General features: G+C 46.4%; 1 pseudogene; it reads right to left on the reverse strand.

Annotated features, from left to right (window-relative positions):
* Window positions 1-1,572: 1,572 nt before the first annotated feature.
* LOC147985134 (uncharacterized) lies at window positions 1,573-2,582 on the reverse strand (annotated as a pseudogene).
* Between the last annotated feature and the right edge of the window lie 2,925 nt (window positions 2,583-5,507).

Here is a 5,507-nt window from a genome sequence, read left to right on the forward strand (position 1 = left end):
GAGCGTAACACATTCACATCCCTATGACTGTTGGTGTGACCTTCGCCTTCGAGCCTTCCATAGTGCTTGTTGACAGGCAAACCAACAACTGGGTCTCCGGTGCCTACTAGATAACTCGAACAGAAAGAGATGCACTCTTTGGTCAGATATCCCTGGGCTATGCTTCCATCTAGATGGGACATGTTACGAACGAATCCTTTTATGACGCCATTCATCCTCTTGAACAACATCATGTTGTGCAGGAATGTCTGCCCTAGGTCGATGATGTCGTCCACGATGTGGACACATAGATGCACCATGACATCAAAGAATGTGGGCGGGAAGTACATCTCTAGCTCATTCAGTATGACAACGATCTCTTCATGTAGCCTATGGAGTTGCTTCACATTGATCGACTTTCGAGAGATAGCATCAAAAAGTGGCATAGGTCAGTAAGCGTCTCACACACATGTATGTCCATAATCCCTCTAAGTGCAACCGGGAGTAACTACGTCATCATCACATGGCAGTCGTGAGACTTCATCCCACTGAACCTTTTTTTCTTAGTGTCTAGATATCTGCCTATCTTCCCACAGTATCCGGGACTAACTTTGATTCCGGCAAGGCACTTGAACAATTGATCGACCTCCTTCGGATCTAAGGTGAAGCAATAGGGGGGGATATTGTTTTTCCTTCTTGTTTACTTTTTTGCCCCTATCTTCCATCTCCATCTCCGTCTCGGTCTCCTCTGATGACCTTTTACCGGGCATTTGGAGATCTTTCCTGATATTCAAAAATTCCAAGTCTTTTCTTGCCTTCGTCCGATCCTTGGTCCTCTCCGGCATGTTCATCAATGTTCCAAGCAAACTCTCAAGGATATTTTTTGTGATATGCATTTGATCAAGGCTATGAGGCGTGTCGAGTATGGGCTACTATTCCAAGTCCCAGAAAACAGATCTCGTCTTCCATACCTTCAGCAGGGCTCCGGCGCCTTTTTCTTCGTCTTTCCCAGTGAGGGCACTCTTCCCAGTTCTTCAATAACTTATATATTTCTGCACCGCTATGCTTACGTGGAGGACCTCGATGCTCAGCCCTACCATTGAATAGATCACGCTTTCTCCACGGGTCATCCTTCTCGAGCCATCTTCGATGCCCTGTGTAAACGATTTTTGAAGACCCGCCATCTTTCGATAGCTGCAGAGAAGTTGTATCATCCATTCACCTTGTGCATCCGCAATATCCGTGGCACACCTGGCCGGAGAGATAGCCGTAACTGAGATAGTCCTGCACCGTCGTGATCAGCGCGGCTCTCATGTAGAAATACTCTCCTTTGATTGCATCCCATGTCTTGGCCGGCGTTCTCCATAAGGTATGTAGCTCCTCTTTCAGTAACCTGAGATACAAATTTATATAATTTCCCGGTTGTCTCAGCCCTTGAACAAGCATAGCCATGTGTATGTATTTTTCCATCATGCACAACCAGGGGGGAGGTTGGACATCCATACAAACATGGTCCATGTGCTATGAATGGTGTTTTGGTTGCCAAACGGATGCATGCCATCACTACTAGCGCCAAGCACGATATTCCTTGCATCATTTGCGAAAAAAACCAAATTCAGCATTTAATGCTCTCCACTGGCTAGCATCTGCGAGGTGTCTCAGCTTCGGCTCATCTCTGTCATCTGGCTTCACCCTCTCCGCGTGCCAGCGCATAAGCTTCGCTTCCTTAGGATCTATGAAATACCGCTGTCGACGCGGAGTGATCGGAAAGTACCATACAACTTCATGTGGAGCTTTCTTTCCGGCCTTTTTATATCGTGAAGCATTGCACTTTGGACAGATGGTTTTTTCCGCGTGCTCGTTCCGATATATGATGCAATCATTGATGCATGTGTGATATCTAATGTGTCGCAGATTAAGAGGGCACACGATTTTCTTTGCCTCCTCGACACTAGTAGGACACAGGCTTCCCGCGGGAAGAACCTTCTTTAGATACTTCAAAAGCTCATCCAAGCTTGTATCTGTCCATTTGTTTTTTGCCTTTGTCTTTAGAAGTTCTAGTGTGAAACTCAAGCGGGTCACCTCGGGATTGCAACCATCATACAAAGGATTCATCGAGTCTACCTCCAGTTGCGCCAGTTTGGCCTCCTCTCTAGAAGCAACTCTGTCGCTAGTCATCTTCTTGCGAAGAAGGTCTCGGACATGCGGGTCCCGCATGGCTGAACTTAGTAGCGATGAAGACGGCGGCGTGTTCACGTCTTCTCCTCCTTGAACCGCCTCTTCGCCATCACATTTCCGTGGCCGTCTTCCTCTTCGGGTACATAATCGGTCATCTCTTCGTCTGGTGGCCCCATGTCGTTATTTCCTGCCCCGTCGACATCCTCATCATCATCATCATCTTCACTTATCCACCAAGTATGGCCATGCATGAAACCATGCATGAGCAGGTGCACCTTGAATGTGCCACCCTCAAAGGGGTCGAGCCGGACTATTCCTTTGCATTTTCGACACGGACATAAAACATCCTTCAGTATTTTTTCATACATGTCGTCCAAAGCGGATTGCCAGTATATTTCCACCATCCTTCCATTGACCTTCATGATCACCTGAGCGTGGAGCAAATATTATAAACACGTATATATGCATGCATGGATCAAATTCATACAAAAATTCGGCATGACCTTCCCTAAACATAGGACATATTGAGTTTGCCCGAAATTCGCCAAAACGGAATTGAATCGACATTTCGGCAAAAAATAGGCATCTCATGTCACCCACATTATTTCATCAAATACACAATGTAGGCAACTCAAATTATGCCACACACAATTCGGTATATTCTCATATCGCCCATATATATATATATATATATATATATATATATATATATATATATATAGTTTCGGCCCTATAAACTATATATATGTGTGTGTGTATGTATATATATATATATATATATAGTTTCGGTCCTTATCCACACAAAAACATTTTCTTCTCGCCTATGTGTCGAGAGGGATATTGATTGCCTTTCTTCTTAATTACCTAGTAGCTCTAGATATATATATAGCTCTAACTAGCTAGCTAGCTCCCTAGGGAGAGAGAGAGTGAGAGCTAGGTAGAGAGTGGGAGGAGAGGGAGAGTGGAGAAGAGGGAAGGCATTAATGGAAGGGGGTGGGGGAGGGAAAAGAAGAGGGGGAGGGAGGGCATTAATGGAGGGGGTTGTCGTGGAATTGTCACGACAGATGTCCTAGTGAAAGGACTTAGTCGTGGAGCCATCGCAACTAGGAAGCTTAAAGGGGTTAATCAGGACAAAGGACACGAGAGGTTTTTATACTGGTTCGGCCCCTTACGGTGGAGGTAAAGCCTAGTCTAGTTGATGTGGTATTGCTAGGTTTCGATGAACAAGGAGCGAAATACGCTATCTTGGCTCTCGATCTGTTGTTTCTTGCCCTAAGCCGCCGTCGGGTCGTCCCCTTATATACACGGGATGACGCCCTGCGGCCTACAGAGTCCCGGCCGGTTCATACAACGTGTCCGGCTTGATGACAACTCTTAAATGACTTATCTTACAAGTCTTATTCTTACATGGCGGTTTACACGTACATGCCTTAAGCCACCCCTGGGCTTGGGCCTACTACAAGCTTTATCATAAACTGTTAGCTTGTATACTCCCCGGGCTTCCTTTGAAGTAACCCGCCATTGGGATTGACCCGGCCCCTCCTGGGCGGGTCACACCTGATAGTCATATCCCCAATAGGGGTGGTGGTGGAGGGCAAAGAAAGAGGGGGGTGGTGATGGGAGGGCTCTAATGGAGGGGTGTGTTGGAGGGGAAAAGAAGAGGGGGGTGGTGGAAGGGCAAAGAAGAGAAGAAGGGAGGGCTCTAATGGAGGGGTGGTGGAGGGGGAGCATTAGAACAAGCAAGGTGCAAGGAAAGGGGGAGAAAGGAAGGGGGAGAGGAAGAAGAAAGGGGAGGAAGGAGGGGAAAGGTAGTAGGTGGCTGGCGACCATAGCAGTAGCACAGGGAGCCAAAACACGCTACTGCTATGGCAGTTTGCAAAATATCTACGGCTAGTGTTGCACTACCTATAGCGCGCTCTAGAGAAACACGCTACTGGTAAAATGTTATACATAGAAAAAATAGCAGTAGCGCGCTTATCTAGACAGGCGCTATAGATCCAAAACTAACAGTAGTGCCGGTTGGACGACCAGCGCTGCTAATATTTATTGACCAAGGGGTGTTGTGTGTTACACTTAGCAGTAGTGTGGGACTAGGTAACAAGCGCTGCTGCTAACACATACCAGTAGCGCGCTTTCTACCCTGCGCTACTACTAACTACTAGTAGCGTGGGGTCATAAATAAACGCTACTGGTAAAATTCTATCTATAAGCATTTTCCTAGTAGTGTACCCGAGACCGCGGTATTGAATCCGATTACTCGAGATGACTTAAATGAAGCCATGGCTTCACTTGAGACGTCCATGACGGGTGAGGTCAAGTCCATAGTTAAAGAACTCCTTGAGGGGTTAAAAAATATTGCCCCGATCCATTGCTTGTGGTTAATCCCACCACATCGGAGTCAGAGGCCAATTCCAGCAAGGAAGTGGCTAAAGGTACTCATACCTCTTCCCCTTATGGTAAGAATGGGATGGGAACCTATTCCTCGGTCCCCCTCCCCCGGTCTATGGAGGACCGGTCCCTACACCGCATATTAACAACCTTGGTCCTCCTCCTAAGGTTTTGAAGGGTGATTTCGCTAATTGGGTTTTTCATATCAAGTCTCATTTGAATCATAGATCAACATATATTTGGACAACCATTGAGCAAGGTTTCTACCCACATGATCCAAACAACCTCACTCCAAGAAAAGAGGTGGACAATCAATACAATCAATCCGTACTGTTCATCCTCTAATCTGAAGTGCCTCCCAAAGATCTATCTCACTTGTGTCCCTTCCCCTGTGCAAATGATTGTTGGTAACATATTAGCTCTTTGTACAAGGGGAGCTCAAGCATTCAATGGTCCAACTTTGAGGTGGGTTCTTGACAAGGCCAATGAATTTGTGATGATTGGAGATGAGGATCCTCGTGATCTCTATCGAAGATTGACAACTCTTGTGGTCACTCTTCAAGATCATGGGAGCAACGATAAGGATGACAATTGGATCAAGCGCAAGTTTCTCAAGGCCATCATGCCATTCAACAAGTCCATGTCCTGCGTGATCTGTCAAAGACCGGACTTCCACACATTGTCTTCAAGTGAGGTGTTGGATGAGTTTATTGCCATGAACATCATGAACAAGACTGCCAATAATGCTCTAGCTCGTGTCAAATAGTCAAACAAGGCCTCCCCAACCTTGCTTTGAAGGCCAAGGAAATTCTGGAAGAAGAAGAATAGGAGGAGGAAGAAGAGTGTTACCCCGAAGATACCAAATATGCTTACCACGAGCACATGGCTCTTGCGTCAAGGCAATTTTGGGCAACAAGAGAAACTCAAGGCCCAACTTCTCCAAGAGCAACTCAAGTGCCTCG

Source organism: Triticum urartu, chromosome 2A (assembly GCF_056163025.1).
Source record: "Triticum urartu cultivar PI428250 chromosome 2A, HENAU_Tu73, whole genome shotgun sequence".
Lineage (NCBI taxonomy): Eukaryota > Viridiplantae > Streptophyta > Magnoliopsida > Poales > Poaceae > Triticum > Triticum urartu.